The sequence below is a fragment of the Camellia sinensis genome, chromosome 9, assembly GCF_055761805.1.
Source record: "Camellia sinensis isolate YWXY chromosome 9, ASM5576180v1, whole genome shotgun sequence".
In the NCBI taxonomy this organism is placed as follows: domain Eukaryota; kingdom Viridiplantae; phylum Streptophyta; class Magnoliopsida; order Ericales; family Theaceae; genus Camellia; species Camellia sinensis.
The window spans coordinates 101,376,716-101,404,577 of NC_138969.1; the positions used below are offsets into that span (position 1 = coordinate 101,376,716).

The following is a 27,862-nucleotide window of genomic DNA, read 5'->3' on the forward strand; positions in this document are numbered from 1 at the left end:
GAAACTTACGCAACTAGCCCGGGACTCCCGGTTTAAAAACTAAGTCAAAAGATGTATTTTTTTCACACTTAAGCTTGAAAATAGGCCATTGGGGGCCAAAATCGTGTAACAGTCTCGAGTAGGTGTGGGGAACATCTTTTTCACACTGAAGCTTGAAAAATTACAGAACTAGCACGAGAGTCCCGGTTTGAAAACTAAGTCAAAAAAGGCACCTTTTTCACACTGAAGCTTGAAAATAGTCCATCAGGGGCCAAAATCGTGTAACAGTCACGATAAGGCCCAGGGAACACCTCAAACACCTTAGGAAGGACCAATATAAGTTGTGAAAACTTATGGAACTGGCACGAGATTCCGGTTTGAAAACAAAGTCAAAAAATACAATTTTTCCACACTAAAGGTTGAAAATAGGCCATCGGAGGCCAAAATCGTGTAACAGTCATGAGAAGACCCGGGGAATACCTTAAAGGAACTAGCAAGGGACTCCCGATTTGAAAAATAAGTCCAAAAAGGCAATTTTCTCAAACTTAATTGTGAAAATAGGCCATCGTGGGCCAAAATCGTGTAACAGTCACGACAAGGCCCAAGGAACACATCAAACAACTCGGGAGGCACCACTGTAAGTTATGGAAACATATGAAACTAGCACGAGACTTCCGGTTTGGAAACTAAGTCGAGAAAGGCATTTTTTTCATACTTAAGCTTGAAAATAGGTCATCGGGTGCCAAAATCGTATAACAGTCACGAGAAGGCCCAAGGAACACCTTGAATACATTGGGAGGGACCAATGTAAGTTGTGAAAACTTACAGAACTAGCACGGGACTTCCGGTTTGAAAACAATGTAGCAATCACGAGAATGTTCGAGGAACACCTCAAACCTCAGGAGAGACCATTGTAAGTTGTGGAAACTTACGGAACTTCAACGGGACTCCCGGTTTGAAAACGAAGCCAAAAAATGCACTTTTTTCACACTTAATCTTGAAAATAGGCCATCGAGGGCCAAAATTGTGTAACAGTCACGAGAAGGCCCGGGGAACTCCTCAAACACCTCGAGAGCGACCAATGTAAGTTATGGGAACTTACCGAACTAGCATGGGACTCCCGGTTTGAAAACAATGTAGGAAAAGTCACTTTTCTCACACTTAAGCTTAAAAATAGGACATCGGGAGCCAAAATCGTGTAACAGTCACGAGAAGGCCCAGGAAACGCGTCAAACACCTCGGGAAGGACCAATAGAAGTTGTGGAAACTTACGGAACTAGCACGGGACTTCCGGTTTGAAATCTAAGTCAAAAAATGCACTTTTTTCACACTTAAGCCCGAAAATAGACCATCAGTGGCCAAATTCGTGTAACAGTCACGAGAAGGCCCAAGCAACACCTCAAACACCTTGGGGGGACCAATGTAAGTTGTGAAAATTTACGGAATTTGCACGGGACTCCTCGCTTCAAAACTAAGTCAAAAATTACACTTTTTTTACACTTAATCTTGAAAATAGGCCAGCGGGGGCCAAAATTGTGTAACAGTCACGAGAACCCCAGCGAAACCCTCGAACACCTCGAGAGAGACCAATGTAAGTTGTGAAAACTTACGGAATTAGCACGGGACTCCTGGCTTGAAAACTAAGTCAAAAAATGTACTTTTCAAACACTTAAGCTTGAAAATAGGCTATCAGGAGCCAAAACCGTGTAACAGTCACGAGAACTCCCGCGGAACACCCCAAATACCTCGAGATGGACCAATGTAAGTTTTGTAAACTTACAGAACTAGCACGGGAGTCCCGGTTTGAAAACTAGGTCGAAAAATGCACTTTTTTTATACTTAAGCTGGAAAATAGGCCATCGGGGGCCAATATCGTGTAACAGTCAGGTGAAGGCCCGGGGAACACCTCAAACACCTCGGGAGGGACCAATGTTGTTGAAACTTACGGAACTGGCACGGGACTCCCGGTTTGAAAACTAAGTCAAAAAATGCACTTTTCTCACACCTATGATTGAAAGTAGGCTATCGGGGGTCAAAATCGTGTAACAGTCACAAGAAGGCCCGTGAAGCACCTCAAACAGCTCGGAAGGGACCAATGTAAGTTGTGAAAACTTACGAAAGTAGCACGGGACTCCCGGTTTGAAATCTAAGTCCAAAAAGACACATCTCTTTACTTAAGATTGGAAATAGGCCATCGGGGCCAAAATCGTGTTACAGTCACGAGAAGGCCCATGGAAAACATCAAACACCTCGAGAGGGATCAATGTAAGTTGTGAAAACTTATGAAACTAGCACGGGACTTCCGGTTTCAAGACTATGTCGAAAAAGACACTTTTTCCACACTTCAGCTTGAAAATAGGCCATCAGTGTCCAAAATCCTGTAACAATCACGAAAAGGCCCCCGGAACAACTCAAACACCTCGGGAGGGACCAATGTAAGTTGTGAAAACTTACGGAACGTGCTCTCAGTTTGAAAACTATGTCAATAAATGTACTTTTTTCACACTTAAGATTGAAAATAGGCCATCGGGAGCCAAAATCTTGTAATAGTCCAGAGAAGGCCCGGAGAACACCTCAAACACCTCAGGAGGGAACAATGCAAGTTGTGGAAACTTGCAAAACTAGTACGGGACTCTCGCTTTGAAAACTAAGTTGAAAAAGGAACTTTTTGAGAGAGACCAATGTAAGTTGTGGGAACTTGCCGAACTGGCACGGGACTCCCGGTTTTATCGCACTTTGGTCTCAAAATAGGCCATCGGGGGGGCCAAAATTGTGTAACAGTCACGAGAAGGCCTGACGAACACCTCAAACACCTCCGGAGGGACCAATATAAGTTGTGGAAACTTACGGAACTAGCTGGGGACTCCTGGTTTGAAAACTACGTAAAGAAATGCACTTTTCTAACACTTAATAGGCCATCGGTAGCCAAAATCGTATAACAGTCACGAGAAGTCCCGAGGAACACCTCAAACACCTCGGGAGGGACCTATGTAGGTTGTGGAAACTTACAGAATTAGCACGGGACTTCCGGTTTGAAAATTAAGTCAAAACATGCACTTTTTGAACACTTAAGCTTGAAAATAGGCCACTGGGGGCCAAAATCGTGTAACAATCACGAGAAGGCCCAGGTAACGCCTCAAACACCTCAGGAGGGACCAATATAAGTTGTGGAAACTTACAGAACTAGCACGGGACTCCCGATTTGAAAACTATGTAAAGAAATGCACTTTTCTAACACTTAAGCTTGAAAATTGGCCATCGGGAGCCAAACTCGTGTAACAGTCACGAGAAGGCCCAAGGAACACCTCCAACACCTTGAGAGGAACTAATGTAAGTTGTGAAAACTTATGGAACTTGCACGGGACTCCCGGTTTGAAAACTAAGTCAAAAAAGGCAGTTTACTAACACTTAAGCTTGAAAATAGGCCATCGGGGGCCAAAATTGTGTAACAGTGATGAGAAGGCCTAGAGAACGCCTCCAACACCTCGGGAGGGACCATTGTAAGTTGTGAAAATTTACGGAACTGGCACGGGACTCCCGATTTCAAAACTAAGTCAAAACATGCACGTTTCTAATTGTTAAGCTTTAACATTGGACATCAGGAGCCAAAATCGTGCAACAGTCACGAGAAGGTCCGAAGAACACCTCAAATACCTCAGGAGGGACCAATGCAAGTTGTGGAAACATACGGAATTAGCACGGGACTTCCGGTTTGAAAACTAAGTCCAAAAAGGCATTTTTCTCACACTTAAGCTTTAAAATAGGCCATCGGGGGCCAAAATCGTGTAACAGTCACGAGAAGTCTCGGGGAACACCTCAAACCCCTCGGGAGGGACCAATGTAAGTTTTGGAAACTTACAGAACTAGCTCGGGACCCCCGGTTTCAAAATTAAGTCAAAAAATGCACTTTTCAAACACTTCAGCTTGAAAATAGGCTATTGGAGGCCAAAATCGTGTAACAGTCGCGAGAATGACTGGGGAACACCTCCAACACCTCAGGAGGGACTAACGTAAGTTGTGGAAAATTACGGAACTAGCACGGGACTCCTGATTTGAAAACTAAGTTAAAAAATTCAATTTTTCAGGTTTATGTTTAAAAATAGGCTATCGGGGGCCAAAATTGTGTAACAATTATGAGAAGGCCTGGAGAACACCACCAATAACTCAGGAGGGACCAACGTAAGTTTTGAAAACTTGCGGAACTAGCACGGGTCTTCCAATTTGAAAACTAAGTCGAAAAAGTCATTTTTTTCACACTTTTAAGTTTGAAAATACGCCATCGGGGGCCAAAATCGTGTAACAGTCACGAGAAGGACCGAGGAACACCTCAAACACCTCGGGTGGGACCAATGTAAGTTGTGGAAATTTATGGAACTAGCACGGGGACTGCCGATATGAAAACTAAGTCGAAAAAGACAATTTTTTCACACTTAGGCTTGAAAATAGGCCATCGGGGGCGAAAAACGTGTAACAGTCACGAGAAGGCCAAGGGAACACCTGAAACACCTCGAACATCTCGGGAGGGACCAATGTAAGTTGTGGAAACCTTACGGAACTAGCACGGGACTTCTGGTTTGAAGACTATGTCAAAAAAGGCACTTTCGAAAAAGGCACTTTTTTCACACTTAAGCTTGAAAATAGGCTATCGGGGTCCAAAATCTTGTAACAATCACGAGAAGGCCCAAGGAACACCTCAAACTCGGGAGGGACCAATGTAAGTTGTGGAAACTTACGAAACTTGCAGGGGACTCCCAGTTTGAAAACTATGTCAATAAATGTACTTTTTTCATACTTAAGTTTGAAAATTGTCCATCAGGGGCCAAAATCTTGTAACAATCACGAGAAGGCCCAGGGATCACCTCAAACACCTCGGGGGGGAAATAATGTAAGTTGTGAAAACTAACGGAACTAGCCCGAGACTCCTGGTTTGAAAACTAAGTCAAAAAATGCACTTGTTTCACACTTAAGCTTGAAAATAGGCCATCTGGGGCCAAAATTGTGTAACAGTCACGAGAAGGCTCGAGCAACACCTTAGACACCTCGAGAGGGACCAATGCAAGTTGTGGAAACTTACAAAACTAGTACGGGACTCCCGGTTTGAAAACTAAGTCGAAAAAGGAACTTTTTTCACACTTAATCCGGAAAATAGGCCGTCGTGGGCAAAAATTGTGTAACAGTCACGAGAAGGCCGGGGAACACCTCAAACACCTCGAAAGAAACCAATGTAAGTTGTAGAAACTTACAGAACTGGCTTGGGACTCCCGGTTTGAAAACTATGTAAAGAAATGCACTTTTCTAACACTTAAGCTTGAAAATAGGCCATCGGGAGCCAAAATCATGTAACAGTCACGAGAAGTCCCGAGGAACACCTTAAACACCTCGAGAGAGACCAATGTAAGTTGTGGGAACTTACAGAACTGGCTCGGGACTCCTGGTTTGAAAACTAAGTCGAAAGAAGCACTTTTCTCACACTTAAGCTTAAAAATAGGCCATCGGGGGTCAAAATCGTGTAACAGTCACGAGAAGGCCTGGTGAACACCTCAAATATCTCAGGAGGGACCAAATAGGTTGTGGAAACTTACGAAACTAGCACGAGACTCCCGGTTTGAAAACTATGCATAGAAATGCACTTTTTAAACACTTAACCATGAAAATAGGCCATCAGGAACCAAACTCGTGTAATAGTCGCGAGAAGGCCCAGCAAACACCTCCATCACCTCGGGAGGGATCAATGTAAGTTGTGGAAACTTAAGGAAATATCATGGAACTCTTGGTTTGAAAACTAAGTCAAAAAATACACTTTTTGAACACTTAAGAATGAAAGTAGGCCATCGGGGGCCAAAATCGTGTAACAGCCACAAGAAGTCCCGGGGAACACCTCAAACACCTCAAGAGGGACCAATATAGGTTGTGGAAACTTACGGAACTAGCACGACACTCCTGGTTTGAAAACTATGTAAAGAAATACACTTTTCTAACACTTTAGCTTGAAAATAGGCCATCGCGAGCCAAAATCATGTAACAGTCACGAGAAGTCGTGGAGAACACCTCAACCACCTCGGGAGGGACCAATGTAAGTTGTGAAAACTTACGAAACTTGCACAAGACTCCCGGTTTGAAAACTAAGTCAAAAAAAGCACTTTACTAACACTTAAGCTTGAAAATAGGCTATCGTGGGCCAAAATCGTGTAACAGTGATGAAAAGGCCTGGGAACACCTCCAGCACCATGGGAGGGACCATTGTAAGTTGTGAAAACTTAAGGAACTGGCATGGGACTCTCGGTTTGAAAACTATGTAAAGAAATGCCCTTTTCTAACACTTAAGGTTGAAAATAGGCCATCGGGGGCCAAAATCATGTAACAGTGATGAGATGGCTTAGGCAGCATCTCAAACACCTCAAGAGGGATCAATATAAGTTGTGGAAACTTATGGAAATATCATGGGACTCCCAGTCTAAAAACTATGTAAAGAAATGCCCTTTTCTAACACTTAAGGTTGAATATAGGCCATCGGGGCCAAACTCGTGTAACAGTCATGAAAAGGCCTGGGGAACACCTCCAACACCTCTGGAGGGACCAATGTAACTTGTAGAAACTTACGAAACTTACAAAGGACTCCCGGTGTGAAAACTAAGTCAAAAAAGGCAGTTTACTAACACTTAAGCTTGAAAATAGGCCATCGGGGACCAAAATCGTGTAACAGTGATGAGAAGGCCTGGAGAACACTCCCAACTCCTCGGGAGGGACCATTATAAGTTGTGAAAACTTACGAAACTGGCACGGACTCCCGATTTGAAAACTAAGTCTAAACATGCATGTTTCTAACAGTTATGCTTGAAAATTGGACTTTTTCACAGAGTCTAAAAAGGCACTTTTTCACACTTAACCTTGAAAATAGGCCATCGGGTGACGAAATCGATTTACAGTCACGAGAAGCCCCGGAGAACACCTCAAACACCTCGGGAGGGACCAATGTAAGCTAACTGCCACGGGACTCCCGGTTTAAAAACTAAACCAAAACCCGTACTTTTTTCACAATTAAGGTTGAAAATAGGCCATTGATGGCCAAAATTGAGTAACAGTCACAAGAAGGCTCAGTGAACACCTTAAACACTTCGAGAGGGACCAATGTATGTTGTAGAAACTTACGGAACTAGCACGGTACTCACGGTTTCAAAACTAAATCAAAATATGCATTTTTTTCACACTTAAGCTTGAAAATAGGCCATCGGGGGCCAAAATCGTGTAACAGTCTCGAGTAGGTGTGGGGAACACAGTCTCGAGTAGGTGTGGAGAACACCTCAAATACCTCAATAGGGACCAATGTAAGTTGTGGAAACTTATAAAACTAGCACGAGACTCCCGGTTTGAAAACTAAGACAAAAAAAGGCACATTTTTCACATTTAAGCTTGAAAATAGTCCATCAGGTGCTACAATCGTGTAACAGTCACGAGAAGGCCCAGAGAACACCTCAAACACCTTGGGAAGGACTAATGTAAGTTGTGGAAACTTATGGAACTGGCGCGAGATTCCGGTTTGAAAACTAAGTCCAAAAATGTACTTTTTTCACACTTAAGGTTGAAAATAGGACATCGGAGGCCAAAATCGTGTAACAGTCATGAGAAGGCCTGGGGAACACCTCAAAAAAAAAACATCGGGAGTGACCAATGTAAGTTGTGAAAACTCACGGAACTAGCACGGGACTCCCGATTTGAAAACTAAGTCCAAAAAGGCAATTTTCTCACACTTAAGCTTGAAAATAGGCCATCAGGGGCCAAAATCGTGTACAATCACGAACACAACAAACAACTCGGGAGGCACCAATGTAAGTTGTGGAAACTTACGGAACTAGCACGGGACTTCCGGTTTGAAAACTAAGTCGAGAAAGACACTTTTTCACACTTAAGCTTGAAAATAGGTCATGGGGTGCCAAAATCGTGAAACAATCACGAGAAAGCCCAAGGAACACCTCGGGAGGGACCAATGTAATTTGTGAAAACTTATAGAACTGGCACGGGACTCCCGGTTTGAAAACAATATCATAAAATGCACTTTTTTACACTTAAGCTTGTAAATAGGGTATGGGGGGCCAAAATCGTGTAGCAGTCACGATAATCTTCGGGGAACATCTCAAGCACCTCAAGAGTGACCAATGTAAGTTGTGGAAACTTACAGAACTTCAACAGGACTCCCGATTTGAAAATTAAGTCAAAAAATGCACTTTTTTCAGACTTAATCGTGAAAATTGGCCATCAGGGGCCAAAATAGTGTAACAGTCACGAAAAGGCTGGGGGAAACAGCTCAAACACCTCGAGAGCAACCAACGTAAGTTGTGGCAACTTACCGAACTAGCACGGGACTCTCAAATTTGAAAACTATGTCGAAAAAGTCACTTTTCTCACACTAAAGCTTAAAAATAGGATATTGGGGGCCAAAATCGTGTATTTTTCGAACTAGTTTTCAAATCGAGAGTCCCGTGCCTGTTCGTTAAGTTTTCACAACTCAAATTGGTCCCTCTTGAGATGTTCGAGGTGTTCCCCGGGCCTTCTCGTGATTGTTACACGATTTTGGCCCGCCAAAGCCTGTTTTCAAGCTTAAAAGTGTGAAAAAAGTACCTTTTCCGACCTAGTTTTCAAACCGGAAGTCCCGCGCTAGTTCCGTAAGTTTCCACAACTTACATTGGTTTCTCCCGAGGTGTTGGAGGTGTTCCACGGGCCTTCTCGGGGACTGTTACAGGATATTTTTGGCCCCCGATGGCCTATTTTCAAACTTAAGTGTTTAAGAAGTGCATTTTTTGACTTAGTTTCCAAACAGGGAGTCTCATGCGAGTTCCGTAAGTTTCCACAACTCACGTTGGTTCCTCCCTAGGTGTTTGAGGTGTTCTCCGGACCTTCTCTTGGCTGTCACCTGATTTTGGCCCCCCCCAAATGGACTATTTTCAAGCTTAGGTGGGAGAAAAGCACCGTTTCGGACTTAGTTTTCAAACCGGGAGTCCCGTGCTAGTTCCCTAAGTTTTCACAACTTTTTTCGGTCCTTCCCGGGGTGTTTGATGTGTTCCCCGGGCCTTCTCGTGACTGTTACATGATTTTGGCCCCCGACGGCTTATTTTCGAGCCTAAGTGTGAAAAAAGTGCATTTTTCGATTTAGTTCTCAAACCGAGAGTCCCGTGGTAGTTCCGTAAGTCTCCGCAACTTACCTTGGACCCTCCCGAGGTGTTTTGTGCATTTCCCAGTCCTTCTCATGACTGTGACGCGGTTTTGCCCCCCACGGTGTCCTATTTCCAAGCTTAAGTGTGGAAAAAGTGTCTCTTTCCAACTTCGTTTTCAAACCGGGAGTCCCCGTGCTAGTTTCCTAAGTTTTTACAACTCGCGTCTGTCACTCCCGAGGTGTTTGAGGTGTTCCCGGCCCTTCTTGTGACTGTTACATGATTTTGGCCCCCTGATGGCCTACTTCCAAGCTTTAGTGTTAGAAAAGTGTATTTTTCGACCTAGTTTTCAAATCGGGAGTCCCGTGCCTGTTCGTTAAGTTTTCACAACTCAAATTGGCCCCTCCTGAGGTGTTCGAGGTGTTCCCCGGGCCTTCTCGTGATTGTTACACGATTTCGGCCCGCCGAGGCCTGTTTTCAAGCTTAAGTGTGAAAAAAGTACCTTTTCCGACCTAGTTTTCAAACTGGAAGTCCCGCGCTAGTTCCGTAAGTTTCCACAACTTACATTGGTTTCTCCCGAGGTGTTGGAGGTGTTCCACGGGCCTTCTCGGGGACTGTTACAGGATATTTTTGGCCCCCGATGGCCTATTTTCAAACTTAAGTGTTTAGGAAGTGCATTTTTTGACTTAGTTTCCAAACCAGGAGTTCCATGCGAGTTCCGTAAGTTTTCACAATTCACGTTGGTCCCTCCCTAGGTGTTTGAGGTGTTCCCCAGACCTTCTCTTGGCTGTCACCCAATTTTGGCCCCCCCTGATGGACTATTTTCAAGCTTAGGTGGGAGAAAAGTGTCGTTTCGGACTTAGTTTTCAAACCGGGAGTCCCGTGCTAGTTCCGTAAGTTTTCACAACTTACGTCGGTCCCTCCCGCGGTGTTTGACGTGTTCCCCGGGCCTTCTCGTGACTGTTACACGATTTTGACCCCCGATGGCTAATTTTCGAGCCTAAGTGTGAAAAAAGTACATTTTTTGATTTAGTTCTCAAACTGAGAGTCCCGTGCTAGTTCCGTAAGTCTCCGCAACTTACCTTGGACCCTCCCGAGGTGTTTGGGGCATTTCCTAGTCCTTCTTGTGACTGTGACACGGTTTTGGCCTCCCGGTGTCCTATTTCCGAGCTTAAGTGTGGAAAAAGTGTCTCTTTCCAACTTCGTTTTCAAACCGGGAGTCCCCGTGCTAGTTCCGTAAGTTTTCACAACTCGCGTTTGTCACTCCCGAGGTGTTTGAGGTGTTCCCGGCCCTACTTGCGACTGTTACATGATTTTGGCCCCCCGATCGCCTACTTCCAAGCTTAAGTTTTAGAAAATTGTATTTTTCGACCTAGTTTTCAAATCGGGAGTCCCGTGTCTGTTCGTTAAGTTTTCACAACTCAAATTGGCCCCTCTTGAGATGTTCGAGGTGTTCCCCGGGCCTTCTCGTGATTGTTACACGATTTCGGCCCGCCGAGGCCTGCTTTCAAGCTTAAGTGTGAAAAAAGTACCTTTTCCGACCTAGTTTTCAAACCGGAAGTCCCGCGCTAGTTCCGTAAGTTTCCACAACTTACATTGGTTTCTCCCGAGGTGTTAGAGGTGTTCCACGGGCCTTCTCTGGGACTGTTACAGGATATTTTTGGCCCCCGATGGCCTATTTTCAAACTTAAGTGTTTAAGAAGTGCATTTTTTGACTTAGTTTCCAAACAGGGAGTCCCATGCGAGTTCCGTAAGTTTCCACAACTCACGTTGGTTCCTCCCTAGGTGTTTGAGGTGTTCTCCGGACCTTCTCTTGGCTGTCACCTGATTTTGGCCCCCCCCCAAATGGACTATTTTCAAGCTTAGGTGGGAGAAAAGCACCGTTTCGGACTTAGTTTTCAAACCGGGAGTCCCGTGCTAGTTCCCTAAGTTTTCACAACTTTTTTCGGTCCTTCCCGGGGTGTTTGATGTGTTCCCCGGGCCTTCTCGTGACTGTTACATGATTTTGGCCCCCGACGGCTTATTTTCGAGCCTAAGTGTGAAAAAAGTGCATTTTTCGATTTAGTTCTCAAACCGAGTCCCGTGGTAGTTCCGTAAGTCTCCGCAACTTACCGTGGATCCTCCCGATGTGTTTTGCACATTTCCTGGTCCTTCTCGTGACTGTGACACGGTTTTGCCCCCCCGGTGTCCTATTTCCAAGCTTAAGAGTGGAAAAAGTGTCTTTTTCCAACTTCGTTTTCAAACCGAGAGTCCCGTGCTAGTTCTGTAAGTTTTCACAACTGGAGTTGGTCACTCTCGAGGTGTTTGAGGTGTTCCCGTCCCGTCTTGCGACTGTTACATGATTTTGGCCCCTCGATGGCCTACTTCCAAGCTTAAGTGTTTGAAAAGTGTATTTTCCGACCTAGTTTTCAAGTCGGGAGTCCCGTGCCTGTTTGTTAAGTTTTCACAACTCAAATTGGTCCCTCCTGAGATGTTCGAGGTGTTCCCCGGGCCTTCTCGTGATTGTTACACGATTTCGGCCCGCCGAGGCCTATTTTCAAGCTTAAGTGTGAAAAAAGTAACTTTTCCGATCTAGTTTTCAAATCGGAAGTCCCGCGCTAGTTCCGTAAGTTTTCAGAACTTACTGAAGTGTTCCCCGGAATTGTTGGTGTTCCACGGGTCTTCTCGGGACTGTTACGGGATTTGTTGGCACCCGATGGCCTATTTTCAAACTTAAGTGTTTAGGAAGTGCATTTTTTCACTTAGTTTTCAAACCGGGAGTCCCATGCGAGTTCCGTAAGTTTCCACAACTCACGTTGGTCCCTCCCTAAGTGTTTGAGGTGTTCCCCGGACTTTCTCTTGACTGTCACACGATTTTGGCCCGCGATAGACTATTTTCAAGCTTAGGTGCGAGAAAAGCGCCGTTTCGGACTTAGTTTTCAAACCGGGAGTCTCGTGTCCTCCCGGGCTGTTTGACGTGTTCCCCGGGCGTTCTCGTGACTGTTACCCGATTTTGGCCCCCGACGGCTTGTTTTCGAGCTTAAGTGTGAAAAAAATGCATTTTTTTATTTAGTTTTCAAACAGTGAGTCCCGTGCTAGTTCCGTAAGTCTCCGCAACTTACCTTGGACCCTCCCGAGGTGTTTGGGGCATTTCCTGGCTAAAGCCTGAGGAATTTAGCTCAGCCATTCCGTTTATGAAGAATTGGTGGATAATTAGGTGGGGCACAGTCTGGTTGGCCTACGAAATTCGCAAATGAGTGGTTAGACTGAGAGCGAAAGTTCCCCTCTACGATGGATATCACGGTAAAGGGAACAAAACCTTATTTGTCCCAAGGGGTGGGGTCTAGCTCGGTTAAGGAAAGGTGGACTTCGTCCGGAATATGGTAGTCGCTTCGAAATTCAGCGATGGCACCAAGCAAGTCCACCAGAAACCGGTATTTGCCTATTGGTTTAAAAATTGTTATGAACACGGCTGCCTAGCTCGGCCCTGGTGTGACTTTGGATGGCTCGGCTGAGCAAACTCGCCCAGGGGGAAAGTGCAAGGGTGTGCCTGGCCAACCTAGTCAAGTTTGCAAAGTGGAAATAAAAGTATTATGCCCAGATAACTGGACCGCGCTAAGTAAATAGGCAGAGTAATATCAGCCTAGCTTGGTTATAGTTGAGTTACAAACCATTTTTAATTCGGCCATGAAACAAGGCCGACTCAAGGTTTATAGCACGGTTGGTGTTCTATACATTTCTAGTTCAGTCGAGTACTATCCTAAGGGTTGCAAACAAGTTCATAGTTTGGTCACGGCACAATTTTGGATCAAAAATCATGTTCTAAACTGATTCAAAATCCAGTTGAGTGTGTCTTTAGGTTTGAGCGTGAGGTTTTTTGGGTTTATGGTATTTGCTCAAGGCTCTATTGCATATAACACGCATATATGGGAGATTAATTGCTATTCTTTAAGAAAATAAACAAAGGCGTATCAGTTAAAATAGAGAAAATGGCATGAGGAACTTATAGATTAAGGGCGTGAAGCAGAATTCAATCAAACGAGCCCCTGCGACTTGGATTGAGACTTGGCAGTAGAAGATAAGGATTTGGAGTTAAAAATGTGAGAGGTTTTCCAGAGAGCAGATGAACAGTAACAATGGACCTTTGAAGACTAAGGGAATAAGTGCAAAATGGAAGTAAAAAGGCGGGACTATTCAAATTTTGGAAGTTATGATTGATGGCTGTGACAGCGGTAGAGGTAATCAAGGGGAGCCACGTATCCCAGTAAGGGCGTGGTGTCAGCAGCGTGGAAGAGCGGGCTGTACTACGTCAAAGACGGGAAAACCGAGTGGGTTTTGTAGCTCGACTAGCCGAAGTACTTCACTTTGGCTAATATCTTAGCACGGTTTGAAGGTAATAATCCCAGTCATGCTTCGCAGATGGAACTAAGGGCCAATTGAGAGGATAATTTATATGCATAAACCGGGCCGAGCTAGGTCCATTTGGTTTAAGTATTAGGCCTATCTAAGTGGACTCCACAATTCGTAAGGGCGCGCTTGTGGCCGAGCTAAGAGCTTTTATAGCTCGGTCTTGTGGTGTACAGATATCAGTCCAAGGACTGGAGCAGATTGGCTAGATGTAAACAGCAACTCGGACCGGGGTATATTTGTAGCATACTGGATTGAAGGTTATCTCAGTCGAATACCATCTTGGTTCTATCCAATGTAGAGCAGGGGCAGGCTAGCTCGATTGAGTGTACTACCGAGCTAAGGCAGGAGGTTAGAGCCGTCTCACTTGGTTGGTAGTGAGTAGGATGTTATCAGGAGGACTCGTATAAGGAGAGCTGGAGTCCTACTAAGATTGTGCCAGGTGGAATCTATAAAAGCTTATGATAGGACCTACGTATAGGTATCACAATTCTTATTCTCAAATACACAGAGCTTTTGTGTCTATAGTCTATTTGCTGACTTAGGCATCGGAAGGGTTTCCGGCACACACCCACCAGCTTACTCACGCTTGTATTTTCAGGTGATAAGACGACGACGTTTGAAGGAGTGCAAACTTAATCAACATAATTATACGAGACAAATTATTTCGTGCTCGTACAATTTTAATAAAATAAATAAAAATTCAACTTTTTAACCGACCTACCAAAATAATCTGTCTTCATCCTCTCCATCCCAGCCCCAACCCGAAGCTTCGTTTTTCCACCCTCTTCTACATATACATAAATACATGGGTGAGAGGCGAGATAGAGAGAGAGAGATATGGGGGTGGAGATTGTGGAGCCAAACACATGCATTCGGGGTTGCTGTTGGAGCGACTCAATTCCTCTGCATCTCCCACCTTCTTCCTACTCTCTCTTAAACCCAATTACTCGAGGTATCAATCAATATATATATGTGTATTTGTTTTTTTGTTTCTCAATTGCAATTCAAAGAGAGAGCTTAATTTGTGGCCCTTAATTTGTACCCCTCTTTGGCTTTGCTCTCACATTGGCTTTGTTGTTGTTCTCACATTGGCTTTGTTGTTGTGAATGTGAAACCGAATTGGTGTGTATTCATTCTGTTTCAGGAGCAGAAAGTGTGGTTTATGAAGCTGTTTTGGATGGAAACAAGGTTGCTGTGAAAAAACCCATTTTGTCTACCTCTGATCACATTGTTAAATTCCACAAGGAATTGCAAATGCTATGGTCATTTCTACTCTCTCTCTCTCTCCATATATACATTAGCTCATTTTGTCCTATTTAGCACACAAATATTCTCCACCTTTTCTCATTTTCTATCTCTGCCTTACGTGAATTCCAAATTAGCAAATCCCCTTTTTGTGTGTATATACATGCGTGTGTGTGTCTCACTATGTAAGTGACCGACTATAGTGCGATGATCAAGGCCTGTCCTGAGTTGTTGGAGCCCTAAGCGGACTCTTGAAATTGGAGCCTTTTATATATAATCATTAAAAAAATTGCATGTAAAATAGTAAGTATTTACATTATATATATATATATATATATTTAAATTTGCTATTACCCACACAAATTTAGCTTGTAGATATAATTACTAAAATTTACTTACACAAATTAAGACATGAGGAAAAATCATTACAAGAGCTCAAAATGATAAGAATATTGTCTTGTTAGTTTTATAATTTAACCAAATTCAGTTTACAAAAAGGTATCAGTTAAATAATACCAAATAAAAATTGAACCAACTAAAACATTGTATCAGTTAAATATTACTTTTCTCACATTTTTTAATGCAAAATTACTAATTAAGCTTGCATAATCTATAAGGACCCTTTAGTTTAGATTGTGAACTTAGATTAGTTGTACTGAATCCTTATTTTTGAGCCTACTAATGCTATAAGAGTTATTAATCAGGGGCCCCTAAATTTTGTTAAAATTTGGAGGCCCTTGGTGGTCTTGCCTCAAGGTTGGGGCTGGCCATGATGCATTTGGGGGAGGAGAGGGATATTGGTTCTGGAAAAGGATGTTGAGGTGGTTTTAGGTAGTTTTACCATTTTATCATTCTGTGCAAATCAAAATAGAATCCAAAGATGTTTGAGCGCGGGGTAATTCAGGCATACTAAAAATCTGTCAGGGACATCAATTAAGGTGTTACCTTCTAATAATAGCATAAAATATGCGCTTATATATGAATTTATGTGTGTAGATGTTTATGTATGTGTATTTGGTTTGTTTATTTGTATGTCTACATATGATAAGCGGGATTCTTTTTTGACAATTTGGTTATATGATGTGATGATGAAGCAAGTTAGATCATCCAGGAATCGCCACATTGGTTGCAGCACATGCAAAGCCTCCAAATTACATGTTTTTTTTCAAAGAGTCCCTAAATTTGGCAGAGAAACTACACGTGGAAGAGTGGAATCCAACTTTTGATCAAGTGCTCACCATCTCAATCCAGTTAGGTATGTCTTTGATGATCTTGGCTTCATTTGAGTTTGTTTTAATTTTGTGAAGTAAACCTTAATTCCTTACTCGTCATTGAAATTCTTTGTATTTTTTTGTGATATTTTGTGCAAAATTCCTCTTATTAAGGGTAAATAAGTAGTATAGATTAGGCTGAACATGACACTCGAAGACTCATAGTGTTTTATTACCTGTTATGATTAGTTTAGGTAATATGAAATACTTGAGATGATTCTTATAGGTGCTTAGTTCACATTGATGACATGTTAGTGATGTGTAGATTTCAGGTTTAGGTTCCTAACTACCATAAAGTTATATAGTAAATCTCTCCATTGGTAGTTTTCTTGCTTGAAGTCTCTCTTTTTACCTTGAGTGTTGCTAATGGTACTACTCGTGCTCTGTCACAATTATTACAAATGATGAATTTTCGGAATCCTTGGACATTTAGTCTTTTTTGGAAAAATAATAAATAAAGAAATGTAGTAAATCCTTTAAACAGAGTCTTCTATTAAGCCTAAATTATTTTCAAAGCATCTTTTCAATTCTGGACGAAAATAAAAATTTTAGCCCTAGTTTTTGTTTAGATACAATTGAAGGAGTAAAATTGTAACTTAAATGATAGATTTGTGTTAGGAGCAAAACTCCAACAACTCCTAGCAATAATAATAATAATAATAATGATAATAATATTTATCAAAAAAAATAATAACAATTATAAAAATTAAGCCATTAAACAATAAACACCTATGAACTACGGTACTCCAAAAATCTTACCGGGTGCGGATACGAGTACCGGTACGGCAGTATGCGTACCGGGTATGCCGAATACATGCCGAGTACGGCAAATACATTTGGGTACGTTGTGGGTACGGCATGGGTACGACACCAGTACGGCAAAATGATTTTTTTTTTTTTTCCCCTCAGATGCTAGAATTTATTGTAGCCTTTATTATTATTCTTTCAATTTTGAAAATATCAAGTAATTCATTTCCAACACTCTTTACCTATGAGTCATGATTTTGCTCTCTTTTGTATCCTGTTTTAGACAATCAAAAAAGAAAAAGAAATAATTGTATAACTTTTTAGACAAGTTTTTCTCTTTTTAGTTTTGATATTGAAATTTTGATTTGTATGTTGGATGTTTAGCTATAAATTTTTTAAAAAATTAAAAAAAATTGATGTACCCAGCCGTACTAGTACCCTACTTTTTAAAGAATTTGCCGTATCGGTGTACCTGTATTGTACCTGCACCCGCACCCATACCCGCACCCGCACCCATGCTTCATAGATAAACACTTAAGGCTGCAAATTACTATTTGGCGATTGTTACCGTCTAGAGGGAAAAAAGGTAATAAAAAAAAAATGATATGAAAGTCAAAATGTAAATGCTTTGGTATGTAACTTTAATTTGTTGATTAAGGTTGGAGTTTTCTATTTATTCGGGAGGCTTTTATAGGAACAAATGAAATTACAATGGACTTCATTTGATTGAAGGGTTGATATCATGTCTTTAACAAATTAGGAGCAATTGAAATAGGCGCATGCCTCGGATGCGCTTCGTTAATGTCATCTCACCTTAGGGATGGCAATGGATCGGGTTTTGAGTGTGAATTCTTGCTTTTAAACTAATTAATTTAGTGATACAATTTTATACTTTCCTTTACTATAAACCTGGCAGTTTTGACCTACCTACCGCTATAGTTTACCCTACCCTGGCACAAATACAATCGGGCCGAGGAATTTTGCCATCCCTCAAGTGCACCTTACTGCACTTTGTGCCTAGGTGCGTGCCTAAGCACGCTTTTGATAGCATTGGCTTAGATTTTACACACATTTCATAAAACATATGGTGTCAATGATTAAGGATGTGCAATCTACTACCATGTTGTGTTCTTAAGTATTGTTTTTTTCAACATATAGGAATTAGTAGTGTTTTTTTGTCAATTTTGAATAGATTATTCCTGATGCATCTAGAGAAGGGAACCCAGACTTAGGCCAAGTTTGGCATGATTGAAAAAAGATAAAAAGTTAAAAAGTCACTATCTTATTTAAGTCACATCATCTTGTTTAAGTCACATCACCTCTCTAACACATCACTTCAAACCCAACCCAAACCCAAACCCAACCCATATTTCATAAAAAGTCAAAAAGTGCACTTATTTAGTCTTCCCAAACTAGGCCTTAGATTAGGTTATTGACCATTGACCAAAATAAAATAAAGAGATTAACTTATTGGTAAGTTTTAGCATGTTGCACAAGATTTATAAGAATGTCTAAACATATGAGTGATGATAATGAAGTATTTATGTCACGATGGACATAATGCTCTTCAAAAATTTTGATAAATATCCTTAAATTTCTGTAAAACATGGGAATAGCTAGCGTGGAATATGATTTCAATTTTTAAAACATTCATGAATAAATAATGCAAATAATATTAATTTTTCTAAATTATTTCCAACATCTCACCAATTTAACCTGCATGGATAGCCTAGTAGTCAAAGGAGTGAACTCTTGGATAAGATATAAACTCAGATGTTTTGGGTTCAGCTCTTGCTGGCATCTAGACCCTGTCTTGGAGAGCTTCTTCATCATCCAAAAGGAAAAAAACCTCGCCAATTTTACTAACCAAATGGCTTTTAATAGACTCGAGTGGAGAAGAAGGATTCATGTAGCTGACCCTATTTGATGAGACTTAAGGCTTGGCTTGGCTTGGTTTGGTTTGGTTTGGTTGGGTATTAATTAAAGTATTCATATACATGACATATAATAAATATATAAAACTATTTATTTTGCTGGTGTCCTTCACGTGTGGCATCTTGCATTTTTTGAAATTTGTTGTGCTAGCATGTCCATGTCATATCTCTATCGTGTCTCTTGTCCATGTCCATACTTCTTAGAGTGTCTAATAATGGATTAAACACTATTTTCTTGGGCTGACTATTTTCATGTCGTACTTGTCAAAAAGCAAATAGAATGATTGGTCATCTTGATCATTCATGAATGCCTTAATTCACTTTATCTAACAAATTTTGTGGCAATGTAATAACAAGAAGGGTATGCATGTACTTTATATTGTTAGGGGATAACATTTCAATGCTAGATAGTATGTATAGACCGAGTCTTTTGCTTTGTTATCTAGGTAGCTTATTTCTCTTACAGTCCTACCTTGTCGTAGAACTTGGGATTTGATAGATCATTATCATTTGCAATGACATGTAGAAGAATTTATTTTATATAATTTCATATAAACATGAAATTTGATTTCGATGTGTTGCAGTGAACTGCTTACTGGTGTTGTCCCATATACTGATCTTCGTGCAGAAGCGCAGGTTTGACTTTTTCCTTTTACTATAACTCACTGTTTACATGGCTATATGGCTGTTAAATTATCACTCTTGCGAGTGGAGGTGTAGAAATGTGTGTGGGCCAGTAATAGCATAGATGAAGTAAATGTCTGAGGAGTTTGGCACCTCCTTGATGTTGATGTTACGTGCCCCGAAAGTGCTGGTGATGTAAGGGGTGCTAACTCCTATTTTTAAGAGGGGGGTCACAAGACCCATAACAAATTTCCTAGATATTTCTGGATTCCATTACGATATGCCACAACATGTGGCTGTGTATCAATCCCTTAGGATTTGCCTTGATCCCTGAGCATCCACACAAAAGGTCCAATGGTGTGGTATCTCTCTCTCAGTAAGGCTGGCTTAAGTGGCCCTCACGGGGGTGTCATAGTGATCAACACTTCAGTCTCTAGCCACCAAACCACAAAATCTTCCGAGGTGCTATGTTGAATACTTCAGCATATATAAGTCCTGCCTCTTTGACTTGGCTATTGGACGAATGGCACAGTGTTTCTATCGCAGAGTTGAAGGACATGTAGTTTGACCACCATGGTGATTAAGACAAGTGGAACACTTGAATCCTGCAGTTTAACCACAGCAGTTTCAGGCAAGCGTGGCATGAACTCATTTTCTGGGACTTGGGGTATATTTCCTGCCACTCTATGTTGAAGGTCATGTAGTTTGACCACCACACTAAGCTCTCTCATTTTCAGCCACTCTGTGTTGTTCAATCTCATTTAGCATCTAGTGGGATTTCTCTTCCTGCTTTCTAGATTACTTCTCATACCATTCCTCATTTTTCTTGTCATTCAGTTTATGAGCACAATTGTTCATGCATATAACTGCTTATCAGGGTTCAGGTTTCCCATATAATTTTCATATTCTAAAAATTGTATTAAAAAAAAAATGTTTCTGTTGAAGTTAAGTTTCTTCTAGACGTCCAATTCTTCACAGATAATATCTTACATCTTAATCTGATTGAATGCCCCCTAATCATTTGACCTGTCAACTATGCTTTTTATCTGGACGTCCAATTCTTCACAGATAATATCTTACATCTTAATCTGACTGAATGCCCCCTAATCATTTGACCTGTCAACTATGCTTTTTAACATGGTTGTGCCTCATCGGTGCATCATGTGATCTGCTTGCAGGCCCACACTGTGCTGGAAATGAACTATACTGAACAGCAACTTACAGCAGCCGTGGTGTCTGAAGGATTGCGACCTGCTCTTGCTGGTCACAGCTCGTCTGCACCAACAGGTTTCCTGTCCTTGATACAGAGATGTTGGGATGCAAACCCCCAAAATAGGCCTCCTTTGGAGATATTATTCCGGAACTTGATCCCATCTTGGAATGCAGAAAGAGAGTAGAGGAAGACGAAAAGGAAAAGGCACTTGTGGAACCTTCTATCCCTCTTGGTGATGAGGGCATCCCGAGCCTTCTTGCTTATCAAAAAAGTATTAGCTGGTTTACTGAGGGTGAAAACCTGTCAAAGAGATCTTGTCTCGCAGCTGATTCTGGTGTCAGAATTTGGCCTGATCCTTTTACTGATCCTTCAGCATACCATCCAGTGTTGTCTTGGGGATCCTTCGGTACTTGTGGGAGAAGGGAGACAATGGAGGACACTCACTTTCTTATGCCCCATATGTGCGGTGAGAAGGATATCCATGTGTTTGGAATCTTTGATGGTCATCGAGGTGCGTCATAAATTAAGAGCTACTTATTTTCATCCTATTGGTGTATTTGGTACCAAACTCGAGCAACAGTGAATTTTAATGAGAACTAAAGCACATGTGGGTGATCACAGTATTAATTAATAAACAATTGCTTGGGCATCAGTTGAAGTGTTTCTTAATGAAACCAGAATGACATAATGAGCATTACAAAAGCCCAACTATTACAAAATGGAATTATTTTGGAAATTAGTTACTAATTTATTAATTAATCTTTTTTTTTTTTTTAATCTTTTTTTTTTATAATTCATTTTGGTTGTTTCCAAACATAGCCTATGTGTCGTGCATTAGTTGCTCTAGATTACAATAAAAATGGCAAGATCAAATGCAGGTGCTGAGTTTTCTGCTCGAGCTCTACCAGGATTTTTGCAAAGTCCTGGTTCCATAAAAAGGTTTCTTCCATTCTATTATTCTTGTGGGCTCTTTACATTCTATAATCTATATATGAATCTACTTAATAAGAAGTACATATTTTTATTTTGTATTTGATAACAATGCAGTCCGTCGGATGCATTACTAGAAGCATTTGTCAAGACAGATGTTGCATTCAGGAATGAATTGGATTCCCATCGTAAATCTAAGGGAGTTATTCAGAAAGACTGGCATCCTGGTTGCACAGCCATTGTGGCTCTTATAGTCAGAAACAAGCTTTTTGTTGCTAATGCTGGCGATTGCAGGGCAATGCTATGCCGAGCTGGCAGTGCTTATGCTCTAAGTAAGGTGAGATCGGACTTGATTTATCAACTAAATGACTGTGTAGTTGAAACATTCTATTAGAATAAAACATGGACCTTTTTTAACTTATTTTATTAAAAATTGTCTCCTTTGCTTACCCAAATGGGTTAAATTGTTCTCCAACTAATTCAACTTGACGCTGTAGGATCATGTTGCAAGTTGTCCTGAGGAGAGAGAACGTATTATCAGTGAAGGGGGACAGGTCAAATGGCAAGTTGACACGTGGAGGGTTGGGCCTGCTGCTCTCCAGGTTTTCTTCTTATCCTTTGCTTAACGATATTCTAGAAAAATGTGTAGACTATTGTCTTCTAATATGGTTGTCTATTGTGAGGAAGTATATAATATAAACTTATTTGTTTCGTCAAATTCTTTTTGCACCAAGTGTTAAGACACCTGGACCACCACTACAACCCCCCATATCTAGGGATATCTTGAGCATTATGATTACCAAAAATACTTATGATCACTAAAACATGAGAAAGTATAAAAGGTAAGGAGTTGGTTGTCGCATCCTACTCCAACTTCTGAGCGTAGTGAGGAGGCTCCTTGTGTCTTGCATTGGCTGGTAGTTGTATGGAGGGTTCATCAGTTGTCACCATGAAGAGGAACATTATGCAAGTTGGGCTGAAAGCATTCGATGTGGTTGTTGACGGGGTTGATCGCAAGAAGATGTGGGTCACGAAAAAGGGTAGATCTCTGCAAAGATCCCTGATGTTGTGGACTGATTCAAAAGAGTAGGGTGATTGATGTATGTTTTAAAGCCTAATTTAGCGTTCAAGGGTTCAACAACAAAAATGGAAACGAATAGCAAAGCAAATGATTTTGATTTTGATTTCAATAACAAGACTTGCTTCATATGTGTGTGTGTTTATAATCCTAGTGTATAAAAGTAGCACACACCGAACTCTCTTTCCTCCCTACTCAAATCCCATTAAATTACACAAAAGAAATAGTACAAGTACAACTTTCAGGTATATACATTACACTTTACAATCAGTTCACAACAGTACAATATAAAATAGGGTAAATTACATTAAATCCCCCTCAACTATGACCTATTTTTGAGTTGCCCCCTTAATGTTTTAAAGGCAACACTTACCCCCCTTGAAGTATATGAATTGCAAAAGTCATTGACACTGTTAACAAAAATTATTAAGTTACCCTTTTACCCTTCAATTGTATTGCTACCAGACTACCATTATCTTCTTCAACCACTACCTAATTTCTTCCAAACCCTAATCAAATCAATTCAATCCCAAACCCTTAATTCCACAATGTCTCCACAATTCCGATTAACAAACACAACAAATTCATTTGACAAAGGGAGTAAAGTCAGCCACTGTGAATCACCACAACAATCCCATATTTTTGCAGGACCTAATGATCAACAAAAGGAGTGAAGTTTGGGGGTGGCAATGGAGAGAGGGTGTTGTTTAAGGGCTTGGGGTTTTGAACTCATTGAAGAGAGAGAGAGAGATGAGGGGTTGGCAGTGGCTACAACAGCTTACGGCAATGGCAATGGCGACAACGGTGGTTGAAGACAATGGCCCACCTCTCTTCATCTCACTCGCCACATGCAACTCCTCTTCCAACCTACACCAACTCCTTTTCTTTTCTTTCTTTAACCAATGGCATCTCCTTCATTGTTCCTCCCTCCTCCCATCTTTGCGCCACCACCTTATTTCCCCCACCACTCACCACCTCCCCTTTCGATTCCCACCAAGCCGAAACCCCTTCCCCACAGCCTCCCTCCCACTAATCAAACACCCCAATACACATTGAAACCCCTCAACACTAAAAGCCCTATATTAATTCAACATATGTCCACTAAAATCCCCCCACCTAATTAACGTATCACCATCAAAACCCTCAATTCTTTTGCTGTGAAACTTTTTTATCAAATCATAATGGCTTGGCTAATAAGGGTTCTCTAGTTGGTATTAGCCATGAGAGTTTCTGGTTATGGCTTGGCATTTCTGGCCATGTAGAGTTGCTGGTTGTGTATATATATACAATGTATGTATATATAATAAGGCTTTTTTAGTCATAAATTTTTAATTACAGTATGATACATTCATGCCAAATGACTACCGGTGTGATGACAGAAGAGGTTTAGAGTTACAAAACAAAACTATAAGCGGGTTGAGTGTTGAACTTTAAACATTGATTTTTAACTTGACAATGGGTCATAGTTGAGGGGGGTTTAATGTAATTTACCCTAAAAATATATATGTTGTTAGAATAGGAAATAATGAATTGTATTCTTATTTATTGCTTTTTTAGTTGTCGAATTATGCCTGTAATTGATCAGAATTATCAATATAAAAGGAAATGAAGTCTAACTCATTCCCTAACTCTTTCTTTTCTCTAAACCCACATATGTGTATATATATGTATGTATGTATGTATATATATTAATATAATTTACCCTAAAACATTGATTTTGGTTCTTTGTGTGGTGTAGCTAAAATTAAATACAACAATAGGTTGAGTATAGGAAGATTCATAATTCTCAACCAAACTTGCTAGCATGTCCACCAACAAAGCACACCTACAGTAGGCAAACATTTTTTCTTTAATTTGTTAAAGTTATATATTCCTTTATTTTTATTTTTCCTTCATGTCTTGTGAGGGCCTGAACCATGCACCTTATCTTTTTGGGTATTAAGAGATAGCACTGAGCTAATAGCTGATATTTTATTTATTTTATTTTTTAAATTCCAAATAATGAATTAGAAACAAAAGGTTGGTTTCTATTTAATGAGGTTTCTGTAAACTAGATTTAAAAAATAAAGAAACAAGAAGAGGGTGGATAAACAGGAACACATGGTCCCTGCTTGGCCCCACTCTTTGTCGTGCTTCCAGTATTCAACATGATGTGAAAGCAATAATCAATAATTTGTGGTTAAATTTGAAGTTTATTAATCACATATTTTTACAGGTTACGCGGTCTATTAGTGACGATGATCCGAAGCCTGCTGTGACTGCAGAACCTGAGATAACTGAGACCATACTGTTTGTAGAAGATGAATACTTGGTAAGGTCCTTTGATCTGATAATCTTCTGTTATCTGGGGTTTATTATTTGTGTGCTATGAGAAACTAATAAATGGATTTGTGGCTTCTAAAGTTTCCAGGGAAATCAGAAATTTTAAATAACTGCAGTTGCATCTGCTTTAATCACTTTAAAAGCATTTGTTCTATATGCCATTACCAAACACAATTTTCTGTAGTGCCTGGATGATCATAGCACAATTCATGTTCTTGCAATTTGAAATTTGTAGGCCCCCAATTTAGGAGGTCCCATACTTGGAAATGTTATTAGCAAGACAATAGAATAATCCTAAGATATATTATTGAAGTTTGAAATCTGTAGCCTTACAGAACAAGATTTTCTCCAAGTGTTTCCCACAAACACTCCATTAATCCCAATAGTTTAAAAACCCTTTTACGAATGATGTGGAAAAGAAGTGACACAAGGTTTTAGAACAATAAACTTTTAAGGAGTTGAATTTAAACAACAAAGCTCAAATGCAAAAGAATATGGAAGTTGAAGCTCAAAACTTGAAAGATCTATTTAATCCTTCATCCCATGTTTGTAGACATGTAAAAATCTTCTTTTTATAGCCCTTCATCTCATTTTGGTCATTCCAGTGCAGTAAATGCGTCTCTAGCAGTTGAAACGAAGTAGTTGTTGCATATTTTAGAATTTAAATTTCGCGACGGAGTCAACTTATTTTGAATCTAGGTGAAATCTGAAGCTCTCAGAACTTTTCTTAAGGGATTCGATTTTTTTTGTCAAGGAGTTGACTAATCCTTTTATCTGCACGACAACTGGAGTTCAGGGTCGACTCATTTATTTGAGGTCGACTCAAGACCTTCAATGTTTTAAAAATTTCACGTGTTAAGCATCTCAAACTCATCGAAAACCCTTTCTAACTCCAAAATAATTTAGATAATGAACATTTAATCACAAAACAAATATCAAAGACTTATTTTGGAGCTTTTTAATCTCAATCATTACAGCAAGGAAAAATGTAAAACTTTTAAAACACTTGTACTCCTTTTGTAATGAATAATTCATCAAATACTAATGACAAAATCATGTTACATTCTCATATTTCATTAAGCTATCCAATAGCTAACACCAAAGGATATTGACAATTCAAAGTACAAGTTTATCATTTGCTAGCCACTCACTAATTTTGTATTGTGAAATATCAAACATATATCACTGTAAAACACAACCAACAAAAGCATCATAGACAATATCAAAACTAAACCATAGGTCTAATTTCTCTTTCATTTGAAGCATTTTGAGGCTTCTTGAATTCAACCCTTATTCTCTTATTCTTTTGTTATGTTTACTGTTAAAGTAGAATACAAGTATCTTGGCAGACTAACCCCAAGGGGTTGGCCTAGTGGTCAAGACCTGGGCCTGGGGTGTGCTCCCTTCAAAATCTTCTAAGTGCAAACAATTTCTCGGGACCAATTCATATGGGACTTTGCCCCGACCCCCCACTAGTGGATGGTGGGATTGGTCTTCCGGAGTAGTCGGTCTAGGGGGCCAGATGCTGAGTTATCAAAAAAAAAAAAAAAAATTATCTTGGCAGACTTGTAATTATTCTAATTTGTATTATGCTTTTCGTTTGTTAGTGCATAACACAGGTAGGCACTCAGATCAAATTTATTCAAAAGAGATCGTATACCACAATTTGAACGATTATGGTTTATGCCTTTGTTTTTCGGTTCTAAAAATAAAAAAATTCTAGCGACCTTGCCCTATCTCTTCCCTTCCCATTCACACCTCATGGTTTCAAAGCATTGAAATAAGACAAAACAGGGAGGGTGTGGAGTAAGCCTAGAATGAGAGAGTGTTCTGACGATTGAACTCCATAGAACTACATGTAAAGTGAGACAGTCCTAATATTAAGAAGATAACCTCTCTAGTATAGTTGGGACTGGTTAAGTTTGAGATAACATTATAGTGTTAAAGATATCAGAATATATGAAGATCCATAACTGAAGGGATTTGATTGTATCTCCCACTTTATATATATGGTGTACCATGTAATCAAGAGGATTAAGTAGTGTGAATAAAAGATGTAGCCCATAGGGCTTTGTATGTGTGGACGTAGGCCAAGATTGACTGAACCACATTTACTTTTTGTGTTCTGTCTTCTCTCTTTTCTATTTTTATTATCTCTTCATATTCAACCTTCTTGTCATATTACCAATATCAACTGTTAACACCTCCCTTCACATGCTTCTCATATTTCTGAACTTGGAGTTATATTCTTTAGTTTAGTGATCTCTAAAAAATGATCTTTTGAAAAAAATTACAGTAGCTGAAAAGGGGGGTGGGAAGTAAAGCCCTATATAATTTTTGTGACCTTTATGCTTTTCCCAATAATTCTTATTTAATTCAAATGCTTATGATGTATGTTTCATTCGTAATCAGACCATTTTCAAAATTTTGCTTTATTTATGACGGATGGTTGTGACTTGTTAGCATATCGCATTTTTATAGAGAGAGTAACAATATGTGTTTGACTATCAGGTTTTGGCTAGCGATGGCTCTGGGATGTTATGAGCAACGCAGAGATTGCATAATAAAGGACACAAAATGTGCTCAAAGAGATTGGCAACCGAGGCTGCTGAACGTGGAAGCAAAGATAATGTAACTGTTATTGTTGTTTTCTTGCATCCTGTATCTACTGCAGAGAGGATTTACTAGGTTTGATGGTATTCTTATACAAATTGTTTTGTATGTATGAAATTAATTTTAGTGAGACATGGAAATGAACTAGTAGGAAAAGGTTTACCTCCTCGTCTTGTGGAAATTGTATGCGTACATTTATTTTTAGTGGGAAACTACACAAAGCAGATGCTTGTATTATTGGATTTCAATGTGCATATATGGAATAATATTGCTAATAGATGTTTAATGTGTTCATAGTGCGTGGGCGCGCACACACATTCTCTCTCTCTCCCCAAAAAGGCATGAACATTTCATTAAAATTAAATTGTACT

The 27,862-nt window shown here is 40.3% G+C and overlaps 1 protein-coding gene and 1 pseudogene across 4 annotated transcripts in view; both read left to right on the plus strand.

The window, feature by feature from the left end:
- The window catches only part of LOC114269747 (uncharacterized), a 53,893-nt gene extending 38,255 nt beyond the window's left edge, over positions 1-15,638 (plus strand). For all 3 annotated transcript variants that reach the window (XM_082887369.1, XM_082887370.1, XM_082887368.1), the window contains one exon: positions 14,659-15,638. The gene's annotated coding sequence lies outside the window, so the exon portion shown is untranslated. The remainder of the gene's footprint in view (positions 1-14,658) is intronic.
- A 278-nt stretch (positions 15,639-15,916) lies between these two features.
- Positions 15,917-27,768, plus strand: LOC114269746 (protein kinase and PP2C-like domain-containing protein; annotated as a pseudogene). The gene is made up of 7 exons (XR_014340134.1): positions 15,917-16,014; positions 19,296-21,059; positions 21,427-21,487; positions 21,596-21,815; positions 21,976-22,080; positions 24,772-24,867; positions 27,390-27,768. The product of XR_014340134.1 is annotated as a protein kinase and PP2C-like domain-containing protein (transcript).
- Positions 27,769-27,862: the final 94 nt, after the last annotated feature.